Genomic DNA, 20,643 nt, shown 5'->3' on the forward strand with positions numbered 1-20,643 from the left:
TTTTTTTTAAAGATTTTATTTATTTATTCGAGTGAGAGAGAATGAGAGATAGCACGAGAGGGAAGAGGGTCAGAGGGTCAGGGAGAAGCAGACTCCCTGCTCAGCAGGGAGCCCGACGTGGGACTCGATCCCAGGAATCCAGGATCATGACCTGAGCCGAAGGCAGTCGCTTAACCAACTGAGCCACCCAGGCGCCCCTCACTTTCTGCTTCTATTTGCAGCTTTCAAAGCATAACTCTGCTTCCCTACCTTCCCAAACACCCGCTTGTATTCCATGATATCCCTTTCCTTCACATTCCACTCCTCTATTAACTAGGAAATGATCAGATTAATTTATATATATCAAGTGACTGCAGTTAATTTACACTATAACATTAGCTAAGCCCAAAGTATTGGTATATATTAAGTCAGCTAATGGTGAAATGGAAAGTTTAACCCCCTACTTAAGACTGGGACATCATCAAACATAAAGAGATTTTCTTTTTGGGAGGTAGAAAGGGGAAGTCTGAAATCATGCATCATCTAATGGTAGTAGTCCTTTTAGGATGATGTAGTCCTTTTAGGATGATGAATATCTCTTATCCCTCTGCCCTCCTGAACATAGTCTGCTAAAAATACAACCTTCCTCTGCCTCCCTTTCCTTTTTTCTCTTGCCTGTTTAGAACACAGCAACTGAACTCACCTGTACTATTCAAAAAATAGGCATTAAAGGCCAATGACAGCATCTAAACACAGTACAACACTTCTTCCTTTTTAATTCTACCCTTAACTGGCAGCTCCCAGGTTCTTTAATATTTATTTCAACTACCTCTGGCAATTACGATTTTGACTTTTTTTTTTTTAAGATTTATTTATTTGAGAGAGAGAGAGAGCATGAGTAGGAGGGGCAGAGGGAGAGGGAGAAAGAATCTCAAGAAGACTCCACACTGAGCCTGGAGCCCAACGCAGGGCTCCATCCCATGACCCTGAGATCACAATCTGAACCGAAATCAAGAGTCAGATACTTAACAGACTGTGCCACCCAGGAGCCCCAGATTTTGATTTCTTCTAAAATATAATTTTGAAACGTAGTCCCTTCATCAATAGGGGTAATATATTATTGAAATCAAGTTTTATTTGCAGAACCCCAAGAAAATTTTGAAAACCATACATCCCCTCACACATTCTTAAATTGACATCTAAAATTTTTCACCGTAAGTTTAAGTAGTTGCAAAGGAGTAACTTCTAACATATTGTAAATACTGGTATTTTAAAATAAAGCTGTTATATCACCTTAAATGTATCATTCTTATCATCCTATCATGAGGGCCCTGCCTTGTGACCTCATCTAACTCTAATTATCTCCTAAAGGCCACATCTCCAAATACCACACATTGGGGGGGGTTAGGGCTTCAACATATGAATTGGGGGGAGGGCACTATTCAGTCCACAGCAATAAGTCTTCATTTCTCTGGGATATAAGCCCAAAGGTTTAATTGCTGGGTTATATAGTAGTTGCATGGTTAGTTTTTTAAGAAACTGCCAAATTGTTTTCCAGAGTGGTTGTATCATTTTATATTTCCACCATCAGTGTATAAATGATTCAGCTTCTCTGCATCCTTGCCAACATTTGGCGTTGTCAGTATTTTTTATTTTAGCTCTTCCAGTGATATCTCATTGTAATTTTAATTTGCATTTCCCTAATGGCTAATGAGGCTGAATATCTTTTCACGTGCTTATTTCCCACCTGTATATCCTCTTCAGTGAAATGTCTATGCACATCTTTTTCCCATTTTCTAATTGGATTGATTGTCTTTTACAGTTTTGAGAGTTCTTTATATATTCTAGATACTAGTTCTTTGTCAGATATGTGGCTTGCAAACATTTTTTTCTCCATCCATAGCTTGTCTTTGCATCCTCTTAACAAGATCATTTGCAGAGTAGACGATCTTAATTTTGATGAGATAAAATTTATCAATTTTTCCTTTTATGGATCATGTTTTTGGCATCAAGTCTAAGAACTTTTTGCCTAGTTGTAGGCCCCAAATATTTTCTTCACTTTTTTCCAGAAGTTTTATAGTTTTATGTTTTCCATTTATGTCTATGATATATTTCGAGTTCATTTTTATATAAGATTTAGGTAAAGGTTCTTTTTTTTTTGCCAATGGATGTCTAATTGCTTCAGCACCACTCATTAAAAAGCAATTCCTCCTCCTTTTGAATTGCTTTTGGGTTCTTTGTCAAAAATTAATTAGGCATATTTATGTGGCTCTATTCCTGGGAACCCTACGCTACTCCAATGATCTGTGTCTGTCCCTCCACTAGTACCGCACTGTCTTGATTAATGAAGCTGTACAGTAAGCTTTGACAAAGGCTTGAGAAAAGGTGATTCCTCCAACACAAATTATTTCTAATGTAATGTATTTTCTGTTTGAAAGTCTTTTACTGGACAGTGTTACATTTTTCCTCAAAAAAAATCTGTCTATAACTTAATACTAAATTTCTCTTTATTTTCTGTAATAAAAGACTTCAAGTGTTAAAACAATTTCTTCTGGTTTGCATTTTCTTTACAATTATTACTACACCAATCAATTAAAATATAAATATACTGCAAATTTTGATTTTAAAGATTCTTAAACATAATAAAACCATATTAAAGAGATGGGTGAGGGGAAGTCAGGTGGCTCCTGCCACCAAGTCACCAATGCCCGGTTTGTTGCCAGAAGGAAAATGGCAGATCTGGAGGAGCAGTTGTCTAATGAGGAGAGGGCGCACAGAGAACAGCAAAATTCATTATTCATGCCCCTCCTGGAGAATTTAATGAGGTGTTTAATGATGTTCAGTTACCACTTAATAATGATAATCCTCTTAGGGAAGGAGCAGCTCATGCATTTGTACAGTATAACTTGGACCTGTTTACTCCAAAAAAATTGAAGGTTATGAAGATCAGATATTGATAACAGAACATGGCGACTTGGGAAATGGAGAGTTTTTGGATCCCCAAAACAGAATCTGTTTCAAATTTGATCACTTAAGAAAGGAAGCAACTGATCCAAGACCATATGAAGCAGAAAATACAGTTGAAACATGGAGAACTTCAGTAAAAACTGCTCTGTGAGCATATATAAAAGACACTGAGGAGGGTATGTGCTATGGTGAGCGCTGTGAATTGTGTAAGACTGTTGAATCACAGACCTGTAGCTCTGAAACAAATAATACATTATATGTTAAAAAAGAAGAGGAAGAAGAAGATAGCAGGAAGGGAAGAATGAAGGGGGGGAATGAGAGGGGGAGACGAACCATGAGAGACTATGGACTCTGAGAAACAAACTGACGGTTCTAGCGGGGAGGGGAGTGGGTTAGCCTGGTGATGGGTATTAAAGAGGGCACGTATTGCATGGAGCACTGGGTGTTATACGCAAACAATGAATCATGGAACACTACATCAAAAACTAATGATGTAATGTATGGTGATTAACATAACATAATAATAAAAAATTTTTTTTAATTTTTTAAAAATTAAAAAAAAAGAACATTATCAAATAGGGTCTGCATTGTTATATGGTAAAAAAAAAAAATAGATGGACAGAAAACCATTATTGTATGCATAGAAAGCCATCAGTTCCAAGCAAAAAATTTTGGAACGGTCATTGGAGGTCAGAGTGGAAGTTTCCAATCACTTTTTCAACCACTCAAGTGGTTGGCATCTTGAAAATTCAGATTCATTATTATGAAGATAGTAATGTTCAGTTAGTGAGTCATAAAGATATACAAGATTCCCTAACAGCATCTAATGAAGTACAAACTGCAAAAAAATTGATAAAGATTGTAGAAGTTGCAGAAAATGAATACCAGACCGCTACCACTGAGAATTATCAGAAGGCGTCAAACACTACTTTCAAAGTTTTACCTTGACAGTTGCCAATTACACAACTAAGATTGATTGGAACAAGATCCTTAGCTACAGGATTGGCAAAAAGATGCAGAATGCATAAGATGAACATTGTATGACCGGATCATTTATCAACACCAGCACAGGGATTCCATGGAAGTGAGCAATAAATGCTTTTTGATGAGAGAAACTGCGAGAGCAAGTTTGCATTTTAAGAAAAATCATTGCAAAAGTATTCAAAACTGTCAAACTACCCAGTCAGGTGGGCTGTTGCCATTTAAAATCACCATAATTAATTAGTTTGGTTAGAGCACAAAGCTTAGCTAATTAACCATTATTTTTCATTTCTTTTGTTCAAAGGATTAAAAATCAGTTTAGTTTAAATGTCTTTTACTTTCTCTTATACCTTTCTTTTTTACAAGTAAGAGATGATTCCCATAGTTTAATGATAAAGTTTTTGAAGTGTTTCAAAAATATTTTACTTATCGTAACCCTAAAATTGTTGTCTTCTGGTTTATGAAGTGGGTAACTTTGGATATTTGCCCAATGCTTTTTAATGGGATCAGTAATGGACATTCCAGTTTAAGGTGGCTGATGGATTTAGCCATGTATGCTGCTGAAGAAATTGTCTACCTTTCCCCCTTCACCTCTTCCATTTATGTTAAATTGAGATTAGAGGGAAAGCCTTTTCTATATCAATTGTGTTTCAACCTTTCAAAAGTGTTTTTAGCTAGCTTAGTGTTTAAATAAACTTTTTTTTTTTAAAGATTTTATTTATTTATTTGACAGAGAGAGAGACAGCGAGAGCAGGAACACAAGCAGGGGGAGTGGGAGAGGGAGAAGCAGGCTTCCTGCCGAGCAGGGAGCCCGATGTGGGACTCGATCCCAGGACCCCGGGATCATGACCTGAGCTGAAGGCAGACACTTAACGACTGAGCCACCCAGGCGCCCTAAATAAACTTTTTTAAAACAAAAAAAAAATAAAACAAGGCCAACATCTAATGCTGTTTTGAGATTCTGCAATTAAATGAAAATACTTATTTCAGAAATACAATCAAAGCTTTTTTTCTTGTGACAGTTATGCAAATTAGCTTGAATTCCATATGTCCCTGAGTTATTTTTATCATAGAGCCACAAAGGTATTATAACACGGCATACTGTATATATATAATCCTGAACTCATTAAAAAATAAAGTTAAAAAATTAGAAAAGAGATGGGTGAGGTTTTTCTTCTTCAATTAGTTCACATTTCCATGCAGTGACTATTACTTATCGTCAGGATGAAATAGTGTTCGGCACTAATTCTATCCCTACTTTTAGTTTTCATAAAGTTAAATGGTGAGAAACCTGTTTCACATAAATGAGAAGAGGAGAATGGAAATCTTGTTAGAGCAACTGTCTCTCAATTCTTCAAAAATTTTTGAACGACGTTAAAAAAAGATAACAGTCATATACCACCAAAAATATACTTAATAGTATATTAGTTAATCAGCAAACAAATCAATTAGGTTCTTCACTCAGTTTCATGAGAGCAAAAAAAAATGGCAACTACTTGAATTGCAAAAGGAACTTTTATCTATCATTACGTGAGATAGTATCACTTAGTCATCCACTATCTTCACACAGACACCAATCTTTTCAATTTTGCCCTTTGGCGCCCTGGTGTTTTTATATCCAAGGACCTTTGTGAGATCTGAGATAGAGCAGTATGCCTTTCTTTCTTAATAGTGTGAGAAGGGCAACAGTGAATGAGAAGCGGGGGGCAGACCCTGCACCTCCATCATAAACATATTCTTAGGCAGAACAATGTTAGGAAAAGTACATGGGGAATTTAAAGATCTACAAATTGGCTCCCTCAAACCATCTATGCCCCATACTCCTTGAAAAGTGTACCCAATTTAAAGATAAAAGTTAATGTGCATCTGCAGCCCACTGTATCAACACCAGCACAGGGATTCCACGGAAGTGAGCAGTAAATGCTTTTTGATGAGAGAAACTGTGAGAGCAAAATGACAAGCACAAAAATAGCAACATGATATATCAAAGGACGAACCCCACTTACAAGCTAAGAACTAGCCTGAAGCAAATTAAGTTGTTGCTTAAAGCATAATAATTAAGGCCTTATATTTACCAAACCACTCTGCTATCACAGTATAAAAAGGCTTGTTTATCCCTCCTCCGTCCTAGGGGAATAAATTATCTCATGAGTCTTTTATTCCACCCAAGTGCTATTTAAAAGCTATGAAATGTTTAAGCAATTCATTACATTAATATAAAAATCTTTATAGGACAGACATACGATCAAAACCAAAGGGTAGGAAGCACTGAGTAAAATGGAAAGGATATGCTGTCTGGTGGTAATGCCAAGATCCCAGTTTTTGCCGGGCTGTCCCCTGCACTTTAGTCAGATCTCAGATAACCATCCCTTCCACAGCAAGGTTCTCCAACCAGCTGGCCAAAGAGATGTCCTGACACTCATTAGCAGGTCACCTATTTTCTTATTTGCATTGTGCACATAGCTGCCCAATGTTTTTGTTGCTTATTTTTAAAATTCATTTATTACTTACCCATCAGTGCCAAAACAACTCCTGAAACTCCCCAAAGCAACATGTGAATTCTGAGAGCAGAGATCTATTAAGTCACTGCTACAAGTTCAGTGCTTACCTGATAGAGAGCAGGTGATATCCTTGTTGACAACAGCCTATAGAAATCAGGCTATTTTTCAAAACTGATGTTAATTTTAAGACTCTAATCTTTAATTGAGCAGTTTTCTCTCATTTTTTTCCAAAATAAACTGCTGCTATTATACAAGACTTTCTGAAAAATTGTGCCATTAGATCTTTATCCCTCTGAAGTTATTTACTCTCATTCTCTTGCCTTACTTTACTGAAATAATTTATAAATTATGCAATGCTTAAATAGACACTGCAGCCATGAAGATAAACAGGTTAGGTAAATATTCATAAGAGAGATAGTTTAAAATTCATATCAGGACTTTTAGTTCAAGATGGTAGGTTGAGGATGTGTGCTTACTACCCAAAGCTTACAAAACCACACTCAAGTAAGGGAGACAAAAGAGGCAATAAACCTATAATAGCAAAAGGAAAGAGAAGTTAAGGGGTTCACCAGTGGATGAAGGATACAACAAATTTCTAGAATTCAAAAAGCAGATGGAATTGTGGTGATGGATGAGACAGGCAGAGAAAGACACAGTCACGAGGCGAGCTAAGAGGAGCTGGAAGCCAAAATGCTTGTTGGAATGCTAGAAGGAATCTAGACAGCCAATCTGCCCAGGGACACCTGATGGCTCTGGGCTCCAGGCCAGCAGGTACAAGGGAGGAGAGAAGGGAAAAGTGGGGCTGAAGACAGTGGGAATAATTGAAGGTCTGTACTTGGAACTGTGCTGGTTGGCATCCCCATCTGCTTCCCCCACCCCCACACAGATCACAGGCAGCCTGGCATTAACTCTCGGTCTAAAAGCCTGATAGCTGAAAGAACAAATGACCTGGGGAAAGCCAAGGCATCTAGTGGGAGTACAGTCTACCCACAGTAGAGCACTCCTCTAGCACAAAGGCAGAGTCCGAGCATAGGCCTAGAGCAAGCAGGCCAGCCAAGGCATCTCGCTCTTCACAGAGGGCTCAGTCAGCCATCCACACAGGTGATGGGTCTAGGGGGGGAAAGAGACCAGCTTTTAAAATGGCATAGAAAATCCACACCAGTTCCTCAGTCCTTATTTCTAAACTATGAATAGACAGGGGTGCCTGGGTGGCTCAGTTGGTTAAGCGTCTGCCTTCGGCTCAGGTCGTGATCCCAGGGTCCTGGGATCGAGCCCCGCATTGGGCTCCCTGCTCAGCGGAGAGCCTGCTTCTCCCTCTGCCTCTGCCTCTGCCTGCCTGTCTGCCTGCTTGTGCTCTCTTTCTGACAAATAAATAAATAAAATCTTAACAAAAATTAATTAATTAAGTAAAATACGAATAGACAACCAGGGACTACCAGGCACATGGGGAAAACAATCAGCACGAGAAACAACTAAGAAAAACACATAGAAAAAATAATAGAAAAAAGAACCCTGGGGAGAACAAATATAATTAAGGGACATAAGACAACATTTAAGGAAAACTACTATAATCAAAAGATTCAAGAGAGTATTGCACCCATATAAAATAGGAATAGGAAACCACAAAAAAGGAACAAAGAACTTGGAAGAACTCTTTAAATTAAAAGTTCTTAGAATTTAAAGGGTGATTAGAAAAGGAAAGTAAATCAACAGATGATCTGGAAAGCCAAATTGAGAAGTACAGAACAAGAGCATATGGATAAAAATACAGAAATAATAGAGAGACCATAAGAGACATAAAGAGCCAATCCAAAAACAGAAAAAAAGAGAGGGGAAAACTATTTAAGAAATAGTAGAATTACCCAGAGCTGAAGAAAGACCCAAGTCTTAAGACTGAAAGGGCTCAGTGAGTGCTCAATACAACTAACTGATAAAAGATCCACATCTATACATTTCCTCATAGAATTCCAAAACAAGTATAAAAAGGAGACCCTGAACAGAAACACAGGTCACCCAGAAATGACTGACAAATGGCTTCTTGTCAGCAATAGAGGATGTTAGAAGATAATGGAACCATGTCTTCACATTTTCTGAAGGAAATTATTTTCAGCCCCGAATGCTACACCCAACTCAACACAAATCAGTATGAAGGTACAATACAGATAGTTTTAGACAGGACTCAAAGTTTATTTCCCACGTATCCTTTTAAAGAACTCATTTCAGGACATATTCCAGTAAAATGATGGAATAAATCAGGATAGTGGAAGTGGATCCTGTGGGAGACACAGGTTCCTGAGAACAGTGATTCCAACCCAGAAGAGTGGATGGAAATCCTTGGAAGACAGCTGTGTGGTAGCCTAGAAAAGCATTTGGGTACACAGGGGAATTCCACAGAATAAATACAACTGAGAGTAGAGAAGAAGTGAGGCCATGACAAAGATATATTTTGCCCGAAGAAGTAGAAGAAGGGGAGGAGGAAGAAGAAGAAGAAAAAGAAGAAGAAAGGCAGTGAGAAACTCCCTGGGGGAAAAAAGGCACAAAAAAGCTACATTTCAAATATGAAGCAAGCTTACATGTACCCCGATTATAAGGATTTAATGGAGTATGAGAAAAGAGGATCTAGTTGTTACCAATCACAGAATCTTGAGAGTCCAGGCTTCATAACCCCAGCCCTAGAGAGAAGAAAATGTAATCCTAGCACACAAATTGGTTCTGCACTAAATATTTATAGAATCATATTTTAGGGGTTACTATAAATAGAGATGCCCTTCATCTTAGGCCAGAACTAGCTTTGATACTTTGGCTTCAAGACATAAATTTCAGGATCCTAAAAGAAAGACTGGCCAAAAATGTTTCACTCTTATTTTCTATAAATGTGGCACCAAATGATGGCCCCTTCCTACCTGTACTACTCTCCCTAAAGATGATAGTTGTTCTCATTATTCAAATGGTCCAGCACTCCAGAACTAGCTCAGTTCACTTGCATTTGGGGGCAGATGTCAGAAGAAATGTCCGCTCCCTATAGCTGACCAGGTAACCATCCAGAAAAATAAGGTATATTGACTGCTCAGGGAAGAAATTGTGGCCTATGGTAATCACAAATTATAACTCTTGTTACTTCATTACAGATCCCAAAGGCTAGGCTTTGACAAAATTTTTACTCTTTAATTGGAATATTAAAAAGTAAGCAAGCATAATTTCTAAGCAAAAAGGAACTTTTTATAGAGAATGTACAAACATCACATGTTCTCTTCCCTCCTGGCAGAAGTATGATTTAGCTTCTGGAAAAGGACAAATCCTTGCAGTAATCTGCTTAATAACAAGAGGCATTTGTCCTTGTCTGTTAATTCTACCTGCTTTCCAGACAAGGAGAAAGTAACTTCAGGCTGCAGTCAATGGGTCTCAGGTTCATAAGGGAAACTTTCCTTTCTGGAAAAATTAACAGGTCATGACAGTATGATACTATTTATAGTTTCCATCTTTTAGATTCAACTTATATGGAGACTTGGTTGTCCTTGGTAACAGGACAAAATATAAAAGTTATCAACCTTGACAATGTAAAATAAGTGTTGCTGACAGAAAGTGAGAAAAACAGATGGAAAAAGAAGCGCATGTTCTAATGCCCATTTTTTAAAATGGAGGAGTCAACAAAGACTGTCATAAGTGGATGAAATGAGAAATAGAGCTGTCGTTATCTAAAGTTACTAAGTTAAGCAGCAGAGGAAGTAAAATTAACTACTATATCAAACACTGGAAGAGAGAATGAGATGACTGTAGTGTTAGAAAGCTAAACATTAGTTTTTTAAGTGGAAAGTCAATGGATAATATCTAAAGTTGATCAATCAAAAAAGCAGATAAGGGGCGCCTGGGTGGCTCAGTAGGTTAAGTGTTTGCCTTCGGCTCAGGTCATGATCCCAGAGTCCTGGGATGGAGTCCCGCATCAGGCTCCCTGCTCTGCGGGAAGCCTGCTTCTCCCTCTCCCTCTGCCCCTCCTCCCTAATTGTGTTATCTCTCTATCAAATAAATAAATAAAATCTTTAAAAAAACAAAACAGATAAAAGCCTATTATTTGGAGCAGTAGCCCCAAATCTTTTTGATTATACAACCCTCTCAGGAAAATATCTTAGAGCCCAAATCCCTGACATTTGTACATTTACTTATTTATGTTCCATGTAAACTTATGACTATATTAATCTATTACATATATATTGTGACTTACATAAAATAGACATTAAAGGTGTATCGGAATAATTTTGAATGAATTTTTATGGAGAGGGAACACTTATAGTAATAAACCAGAAACAGAAAATCACCAGCTATTCTGACAAAAATAAACATTTTAAGATATAAAAAAGTATATGAGAACAAAGCACCTCCTAGGATGTGTACAGTTTCTAGACACAGAGATGTAGCCACCAGGAAATCCCAAAAGATAGGAGGTTCAAAGAGGCTACCTTTCAGGAGTAAAGCTGGGGATACAGAGAAGTAGAAGGGGAGACATCATTTGTATCATAAGCTCAGCTATATTATTTTACTCGTTGTATATATGTTTTCTTTTGTATAAAGAATTAATCTAGGGGCACATGGGTGGCTCAGTCAGTTAAGCACTGGACTCTTGATTTCAGCTCAAGTCATGATCTTGGGGTCATGAGATCAACCCTGTGTGGCCTGTGGTCTCTGGCTCCGCGTTCCGTGGGCAGTCTGCTTTTCTCCCTCTCCCTCTGACCTCCCCCCTCATGAGCGCTTGCTCTTTCTAAAATAAATAAATAAGGGGCACCTGGGTGGCTCAGTCATTAAGCGTGTGCTTTGGGCTCAGGTAATGATCACGGGGTCCTGGGATCAAGCCCCACATCGGGCTCCCTCCTCAGCAGGGAGTCTGCTTCTTCCTCTTCCTCTACCCCCCCTTCCTCCCCACCTCCACTCATGCTTTCTTTCTCTTGCTCTCTCTCTCAAATAAAATTTAAAATAAATAATAAAAACTTCATTAAAATATAATAAAATAAATAAATCTTTTTTTAAATTAATCTAATCAGCCCCATAAAACTGTCTCTACCAGTGTTTATGCTGATTCATTCATTCAACAAACATTTACTGAACATCTGCTCTGGGTTAGGCACAGGAGATAGAAAAGGGCAACTGACATCTTGGCTCTCAAGGAAATCACAGTCTGGGGCGGAAGAAAGCTATGAAAACCAGTGATGACAAACCAGTATCACAAACGCAGCAAGAGAAGTATGTGCCGGCTATCATGCACACAGTCTGGGGCACAGAAGTGGCACATAAGGGTGTGTGGGGTCTTAGGGAAGGACTACTAAAAGGTCACTTCCTCTTAGAGTTGAAACCTGAAGGACAAGTAGAAAACTGAGAATAAACCAGGTAGAGAGGAATGCAGGGAAATGGGGGAAGGGCATTCTAGGGCAAAGGAGAAAAGGTGGGGGAGGGTAGACAGGCTGACACATGAGCATGGTGTGTTGGTAAGCTGGAAGTTTTTCAGGATTGCTAGGGCAAACGGTGCATGAGGTGGTGGTGGCAGGAATGAAATAGCAGGACGGGAAGGGACCAGAAATGAAGGGCCATGCTCAGAACTCTGCATCATCTCCTGAAGACGGTAGGAAAGCCACTAAAGGATTTCACTAGCAGGGAGGGAGACTAGGTCAGATGTGCATTTGGGGGAAGATTACTCTAGAAGCAATGTGGAAGATGGAGCTAAAAGGGATAAATGAGGCAGGAAGGCCATTCTGGGGGCCATTATAGTGGGTCCAATGAGACAGGAGATAATCATGGTACCAGCAGGAGACAGATGGCCAGTGGGTACATGAAAAGGTACTCATCATTATTAATCATCCGGGAAATGCTCTTGAGTAACTGGAGAGTATCACTAACTGAAACAGGGAAAGAAGCAAGTTTCAAGGGGGGTGGAATTTAGGTTAGGACATGTTAAATACGTAGTGCCCCATAAGAGGCTCTTAATCATAGGAAACAAACAGGTTTGCTGGAGAGGAGAGGGGCAGAGGGATGAGGTAACTGGATGATGGACATTAAGGAGGGCATGTGATGTAATGAGCCCTGGGTATTATATAAGACTGATGAATCATAGGCCTGTACCTCTGAAACCAATAATACATTATATGTTAATTAATTGAATTTAAATAAAAAATGTTTAAAAAATATGAAGTGCCATCTAAAGGGAGATATCAAATAAGCAGCTGGAAGTGCAAATCTAAAGTTCTGGGGGAGATGTTTGGCCTGGTGATACAACACTGAGACTCATTAATATTTGGGTTGTAGTAAAACCCATGTGAAGAGCTGCAATTACCCCATAGAAACTGTACAAAATGAGAAGCTGGAGAAGGCTGAAGTCCTGGGGGAAGCGGGGAGCAAAGGACTGAAGAGACTAAAGGAAAGGGCAGGAGTACCAGGAAAGAACGAAAGAAGGTCAGGGCAACAAGGAGTTGGTAAATGAGCCAATGAAGAACAGCTGAAATGACAGGTCATGGCATCCTGACTCAGTAGGGAAAGGAGGGAAGCCAGAGGGTGCTGGCAGACTGGAAGGCACGGGAGTGGCAAAGGCCTCATTTATGAAGACGGTGATAAGATGGTGGTCGTGGTGGTGGTGAGAATAAAGAACAGGAATGCAAGAGAGACAGGAGTGTATGCTACCAGAGCTCAGAATCTCAGAGTGATTACAGAATATTTTTGAATACATGTAAATACATGTGCACTACACTGCACAACCTGAGTATATGCTCAGGACAAAGGACAAGACAAGGGTAATAACTAGGCTCTGCCTTCACTGGGGACAAATTTAGTTCTACTGATCAGGTGTGCCTGAAAATGTCAGCTGGCACGTTAAAAACAAAACAAGGGGGTAAAGAACAATTCTAATTAATTATGTTATAAAGGGAAGTAAGTTACATTTTAAGAAAGTTTTCTTAGAGTTCATAAAGTGAAATTTTTGTGCTCTTACTTTCGTTTGTGTAAGGGTACAAAAGTTTTAAGAATAGTATGTTGTAAAAACAAATAGTTTTGCATGTGATGTTCACCAGCGATTTGCATTTTCTTCTTTATTAAATATCCATGATTCTTCCCATAGTAATTGTTGGAGGGATAAATACAAATCTCTTGGGGTGCCTGGCTGGCTCAGTCAGAGGAGTATGCAACTCTTGACCTTGGCATCATGAGTTCAAGTCCCACGTTGGGTGTAGAGATTACTAAAAAAAATAAACTTAAAAAAAACACTACTCTCTTATAAAATCTATTCTATGACAATATCCATCTTTAAACCTAATAGTAATGGGAAAGACACGTATAAAATATTTTAGGAAATAATTTATTTTTTTAATTGTCAGAATTCAGTTGTATGCTTTTTGTGGTAGGCAGAATTCTAAAGATGTCTCCCAAGATTCCCACCCCCTGGTTACTGAATCAAACACTAATCTAGGTATTGCAATAAAGGGACTTTGCAGCTGGAATTAAGGTTACTAATCAAGTGACTTTAAAGTAAATATTCTGGGTTATCTGGGTGTACCCAATGTAATCATACGAGCCCTTAAAAGCAGAAGAGAAAGGCAGAAGAGCCAGAGCATGAGGCAGAGAGGAAATCAGAGAGAGCTGAAGCATGCAGAGGACTCTACCACTCTTGCAGGCTTTGAAGATGGAGAAAGGGAGCCATGAACCAAAGAATGTAGGTGGCCTCTAGAAGCTGAGAACCACCCCAGCCAACAGCCAGCAAGGGAATGGACACCTCAGTCCTACAACAGTGTGGAACTGAATTTTTTTTTTTTAAAGATTTTATTTATTTATTTGACAGAGACACAGCAAGAGAGGGAACACAAGCAGGGGGAGTGGGAGAAGGAGAAGCAGGCTTCCTGCTGAGCAGGGAGCCTCATGCGGGGCTCGATCCCAGGACCCTGGGATTATGACCTGAGCCGAAGGCAAACTCTTAATGACTGAGCCACCCAGGCGCCCTGGAACTGAATTCTGACAACAACCTGAAAGAGTGCAGAAGCCAATTCATCTCCAGAGCTCCAGAAAGTCAACCCTAGTGACACCTTGATTTTCAACCTTTGAAACCTGGAGCAAAGAACGAGCCAGGCCAAACTGTGCCCAGACTTCTAACCTGCAGAACTGTGAGATAAGGCTATAAATGGGTATTGGTCTAAGCTGCTAAATTTGTGGTAAAATGTTCCAGGATCACTGGAAAATGAACACACTTTCTTTAATTACTGACTTGATATGTGCTCTATCAAATCTCATTTTCTTGATCCTTAATGTAACTTTGGCCAGAATTCACACATCTTCCAGTAATAGTCAGTTATTATGAAATCCAGTCTGATTTATTTTCCCCCAACCTTTTATTTTGAAAATCTTTAAATCTGTAGAGAATTTAAAAGAATAGTATAAAAAAATACCCTTTACCTATATTCACCAATTGCTAACACTGTCCTGTATTTGCTTACTCTCTCGTTCTCTCTCTAAACATACATAAATATCTCTACCTCTCCTGCTTTCTTCTTCTCTGTATCAGTGGTCCTCAACTAGGAACAATTTTGCCTCCCAGAGAACATATGGCAATGTCTGGACATATTTTGATTGTCACTACTGGGGGGTGTTACTAGTATCTAGTGGGTAGAGGCCAGGGATGCTGCTAACCATCCTACAAAACAGAGCCCCACACAACAAGGAATTATCCAGCCCAAAATGTCAATAGTGCTGAGGTTAAGACACCCTGCTCTTTATATATGCATATACAAATAATTTTCCTGAACTATTTATAAGTAAATTATCAACACTATGGTATTTTTTACCCTAAACATTTCAGTTTACACCGTCTAAAAATAAGGACACTCTCCTAAATAACGCAATTTAACAATGATACAATAATGCTATCCAATGTATAGTCCATTTTCAAATTTCCCCATTATCTCAAAAAAGTCCTTTAGCACTTTTTATTCAAAAGCTGGATCTAATCAATGGTACAGAGGTTGGCATGTTGATCAAGATTTTAAATTAAGGGACACCTGGGTGGCTCAGTCACTGGGCGTCTGCCTTCAGCTCGGGTCATGATCCCAGGGTCCTGGGATTGAGCCCCACATCAGGCTCTCTGTTCAGCTGGAAGCCTGCTTCTCCCTCTCCCACTCCCCCCTGCTTGTGTTCCCTCTCTCGCTGTCTGTCAAATAAATAAATAAATAAATTTTAAAAAAGATTTTAAATTTAATATAAACAACAAGCTCTAATTTTCAAGCAATTGGGGGCAGGCAGTAAAACTTGTGGTGCCAGCTCTAGGATCTCTAAGTCTGTGACTCTGACACCATGCAGGTCTGAAATGGATGCAGTAATTAATTCAGAAGGTTGTTAGCATATTATAAATCTCTCTTGCAAGAATATCCTCAAACATGATTACTCAGTTCTTAGGACAGAAAGGGGAACTCTGTTTATAATAATCCATAACCCTATTGAAAAGACATCAATCTGAAACAAATCAAGAAGGAACTTTTTCCAAAGAAGACATGAAAATGGCCAACAAGCTCATAAAAAGATGCTCAGCATCACTCATCATCAGGGAAATGCAAATCAAAACCACAGTGAGAGGGGAACCTGTGTGGCTCAGTTGGTTAAGCATCTGCCTTCAGCTCGGGTCATAACCTCAAGGTTCTGGGATCAAGCCCTGCGTGCAGCTCTCTGCTCAGCAGAGAATCTGCTTCTCCCTCTCTCTCAAATAAATAAAATCTTCAAAGAAACAAAACAAAACAAAAACTGACAACAACAACACAGTGAGATACCACCTCACACCTATTAGTATGGCCACTATCAAAATAAATAAATAAATAAACAAAACAGAAAAGAACAAGTGCTGGCAAGGAGAGAGAGCCCTTATGCACTGCTGGTGGAAATGTAAATGGTACAGCCACAATAAAAAACAGTATGGAGGGGGCGCCTGGGTGGCTCAGTCGTTGAGCGTCTGCCTTCGGCTCAGGTCATGATCCCCGGGTCCTGGGATCGAGCCCCGCATCGGGCTCCCCGCTCGGCGGGAAGCCTGCTTCTCCCTCTCTCACTCCCCCTGCTTGTGTTCCCTCTCTCGCTGTGTCTCTCTCTGTCAAATAAATAAATAAAATCTTAAAAAAAAAAAAAAACAGTATGGAGTTTCCTCAAAAAACTAAAAACAGAATTACCCAATGATTTAGCAATCTCGCTTTTGGGTATATGTCCAAAATAATTGCAAGCAGGATCTCAAAGAGATATTAGCATTCCCATGTTCACTGCAGCATTAGTCACAATAGCCAAGAGGTGGAAGCAACCTAAATGTCCAGTGACTGATGAATGGATAAGGAGAGCATGGTATACACATACAATAGAATATTATTCAGCCTTTAGAAAGAAGGAAATCTTGTCATATGGTACAAGATGGATGAATCTTGAGGGCATCATGCTAAGTGAAATAAGTCAGTCACAAAAAACAAATACTGTATGATTCTACTTATATGAGATATCTAAAGAAGTCAAACTCATAGAAACAGAAAGTAGAATGTGGTTACCAAGCTGGCAAGGAGGGGGAAATGGGGAGCTGCTGTTTAATAAACACAGAGTTTCAGTTTTGCAAGATGAAAAAGTTCCAGACAGCTGTTGCCAACAATGTGTGTGTGTGTATATATACATATATATATATACGTTTTTTTATTTCTTTGAGAGAGAGAGACAGAGATAGCAACAGAGAGCACGAACGGGAGTTGGAGAGGGAGAAGCAGGCTCCCCGCTGAGCAGGGAACCTGATGCAGGGCTCAGTCCTAGGACCCTGGGATCATGACCTGAGCTAAAGGCAGACGCTTAACCGAATGAGCCACCCAGGCACCCCAACAATGTACATATATTAACACTAACGTACCATACACTTAAAAATGGTAAGATCATGAATTTTATATGTTTGGAGTCACAATAAAAAACAAAACAAAAGAAAAAAAATAACCACAATATCAGAATCACATCTAAAAAAGATAATTATTGGGGTGCCTGTGTGGCTCAGTAGGTTGAGCCTCTGCCTTTGGCTCAGATCATGATCCCAGAGTCCTGGGATCAGGCCCCACATTGGGCTCCCTGCTCGGCAGAGAGCCTGCTTCTCCCTCTCCTACCTGCTCATGCTCTCTCTCACTATCTCTGTCTCTCTCTCTCTGTTAAATAAATAAAATCTTCAAAAAAATAAAAATTAAAAAATTAAAAAGATAACAATTTAATTTCATGAAATATTCAGTCAACTCCCCCTGCCAAAAGAAATACTTATTTCTAAAGAAAAATTCATCTACTAATATTTTGGGGTTTTTTTCAAATATGTTCACATTACAATATCCTAGTTTTTCTAAATTCATATACTTTGTAGATTAAAATTTTTAAAAAATTATTCGCAAAATATCTGAATGTCTAGAAATACGTTAAAAATGTGAGACATTAAGCTTTTCAACCAAATGATGTAAAAATATAGTATTTAACAGAATGGTACAGTATTGTTTCAAAGCAATTTCAAGAAATTAAAACATTGGGGTACCTGGGTGGCAGTCGGTTGAGCGCCTGACTCTTGGTTTCAGCTCAGGTCATGATCTCAGGGTCATGAGATTCAGCCCCTTGTCGGGCTCCACACTCAGCACAGAGTCCGCTTGGGACTCTCTCTCCCTTTCCTTCTGCCCACTGCTCCCCCCCTCCCCGCACCCTGCATGCACACTCACTCTATCTTAAATAAATAAATCTTTAAAAAAATGGAAATATTAAAATGTGACTAACTGCAGAAGGAAGGAAGGAAGGAAGGAAGGAAGGAAGGAAGGAAGGAAGGAAGGAAGGAAGGAAGGAAGGAAGGAAGGAAAAAGAAAGAAAGAAAGAACGAACGAACTACAGAGAATACAAAACAACTCTATAACCCATCAAAATGAAAACCAGGGCAGCACTGGAAAGATGACAATGAAGAAACCAACACTGTTACTGTATGCTACAACCTGAAAGTATGGTGAGGATGCAGTTTGTCTGAGAATTCGTCATTTGTTTGAGTTCCTAACAGAGGTAAAAAGCAAAAAGCAACTAATGGTAATATAAATGGCTACATTATAATTTTATGCTTGAATTTAAGACATTATGGAATGCATATGCTCTCAATATACTGACCAGTCTCAGGAAGCTAATCATAGTTTTAGAGATTTAGTTTCAGGCAAAGACAAAAATTTAGCTCTGAACAGCAGGTCTAACAAACATGATGAGAACCACACCACCTATAGCCTTTCAGGAATAGGGAACCACCACCTGCTCTAATTATCTTTAGATTTAAAATAATCCTGGAGGCTGAAAATGGGCAAGAAGCCATAACACTCTTAGTACCGTATTTGTCAACATCATCACTTACTTCCAGTTAATCTAGATCAGTAACCCCATCTGGCATTAAATCCCACAAAATAGCCACACTAAGCCATAAAGAAGCAAACCATCTACAGCAGTCATGTTTGAAAAACAGTACTAATATAAGCCAAAGAGCCTGGTATCAGAAATGTTAAACAAGAGCCCACACCCTAATTAGAACATGCTATCTATCCATTCCTTCATGACAGACCTACTGAACACATAATTGAAACTGTTAGTCATTTTTAAGAAGATGCCTCAAGAAATATAAAACTTTAGCAATCTAAAGAGCTTAAAAACCTTTAGAAGTACCCACATATCTCAAACTTCAAATTCCATTATAATTGCAGCAGCTTCTTCAATGCAACAGGGCATGCAGACAGAATGACTAGAATGGAAAATGTGTATAATCTAAATACAGAGAATCGCTCTAAATTGTCTTCACTTTCATTCTTCCAGAACTTAATGATAGTGAGAAGGAAGAAGGTATTCTAAACTAAAACCAAGGAATTATAGGGCTGTGTTATCAGTCAGTTACTCAGACTTGAGTAAACCCTAAACAAAGTAGATCCTAATTTGTAGAAAACACACTGCTAAAAATAGATACACGCAGGTGTCATTCTGGGTCACTACACCCAGCAGCCCACAAGTAGTATCATAATGGTGTGTGGAAGAAAAACACTGCCTGAAAATGGTCTGAACGGGTTAATACACCCACAGTTTCCGATCTCTGATGCAGGACTCTACTCAATGTGATACAACGGTTAGCCAGCCCAGGAAGCACTGTTTCTCAGGTAAGGTTTCAACAAAGTGGCTGGGAAGGATGGAACTCTAAGTTAGTATGCTCTGAGAATGATGCCTGGCCATGAGAAGCTGGTTGCTCAGGTAAGTGTTTGCAGGTCGCAAACCCTCCTGGCCGACAGAGAGGCCCCACAGACAAACAGTACACCTGCACCACTTCTCTAGAAGAAGTACTCCCTGCATCAAAAAGCTGGCATTGGTCGAATCTGCAACAGGGTCAGAGAAATGGACCACATCAATGAGATAAACTCAGTTCCTTTTTTTTTTTTTCACAGCTTTATTGAGATATGATTCACAAACCATACATTCTATTCATTTAAAGTATGCAATTCGATGGTTCTTACTATATTCATAGAGTACAACCATCACCAGTCTCAGTTTTAAAACATTCCTATTACCCCAAAATAAACCTCATATCCATTTCCCCCCAACCCTCCCAGCCCTAGGCAACAACTAATCCAATTTCTGTCTTTATAGAATTGCCTTTTCTGGAGATTTCATATAAATGGAACTATACAGTATGTGGTATTTTACAGCTGGCTTCTTTCATGTGTTTAATATTTTCAAGTTTCATCCATGTTACTGTATACATCAGTTCTTCATTCCTCTTTTTTGCTGAATAATATTCTACTATGTGGATATACCACACAATTCTTCTTCACAAGCCATAGAATCTCTTTTGTTATATAAACAAAGCTTTAAACAGTGATTAGGCCCCCACACTAGCCCATAAATGCCTATTTAATCCATATTATAGCTGAAAATATATCATTAATTGCATAATGCTATAGTTCTCTAGAAGCATTATCAATTACCACAGTGTTATCTGGATCAATAAAAACACCGGGATTGAAAGTCCTTTATAATTAAGTCAACTGCTTAACATTTTCTTCCCCTGTAAATTGTAGGAGGAAAAGAACTTGCAAGCCCTGAGGCCTCAACACTTCAGGACATAACTGTTTTTTGACTTCACCCAGTTGAAGACAAACAATAAAATTACAACTATATAAAGCTGGTTTCTGCAACCTCCATCTCTTCTTGC

At 39.0% G+C, this 20,643-nt stretch overlaps 1 long non-coding RNA gene and 1 pseudogene across 2 annotated transcripts in view; one reads left to right on the plus strand and one right to left on the minus strand.

Annotated features, from left to right (window-relative positions):
- Positions 1–20,643, minus strand: part of LOC145721319 (uncharacterized) — a 101,744-nt gene that overhangs the window by 75,480 nt on the left and 5,621 nt on the right. The gene's annotated exons all lie outside the window — the stretch shown is intronic.
- On the plus strand, positions 2,710–3,974 carry LOC102742547 (F-actin-capping protein subunit alpha-2-like; annotated as a pseudogene).

This window comes from Leptonychotes weddellii, chromosome 4 (genome assembly GCF_054177405.1).
Source record: "Leptonychotes weddellii isolate Sample4059 chromosome 4, ASM5417740v2, whole genome shotgun sequence".
NCBI lineage: Eukaryota > Metazoa > Chordata > Mammalia > Carnivora > Phocidae > Leptonychotes > Leptonychotes weddellii.